The sequence below is a fragment of the Sceloporus undulatus genome, chromosome 1 (assembly GCF_019175285.1).
Source record: "Sceloporus undulatus isolate JIND9_A2432 ecotype Alabama chromosome 1, SceUnd_v1.1, whole genome shotgun sequence".
Taxonomy (NCBI): Eukaryota; Metazoa; Chordata; class Lepidosauria; order Squamata; family Phrynosomatidae; genus Sceloporus; species Sceloporus undulatus.
Window position 1 is genome coordinate 289,570,109 of NC_056522.1, and position 292 is coordinate 289,570,400.

At 47.6% G+C, this 292-nt stretch overlaps 1 protein-coding gene across 3 annotated transcripts in view; it reads right to left on the reverse strand.

Annotated features, from left to right (window-relative positions):
• Positions 1-292, reverse strand: part of LUZP2 (leucine zipper protein 2) — a 469,570-nt gene that overhangs the window by 72,500 nt on the left and 396,778 nt on the right. The window lies entirely within an intron of this gene.

A 292-nucleotide genomic window follows, 5' to 3' on the forward strand; every position in this document is an offset into this window, starting at 1 on the left:
TTCCCACTCCCAAGCAGGCATAGCATTTGCAAGATCACAGGCAGACCCTTGTGCCATTGCAAACTACATTTCCCACTTCCAAGCAGGCATAGCATTTGCAAGATCACAGGCAATCCCTTGTGCCATTGCAAACTAAATTTCCCACTCCCAAGCAGGCATAGCATTTGCAAGATCACAGGCAGACCCTTGTGCCATTGCAAACTACATTTCCCACTCCCAAGCAGGCATAGCATTTGCAAGATCACAGGCAGTCCTTTGTGCCATTGAAAACTACATTTCCCACTTCCAAGCA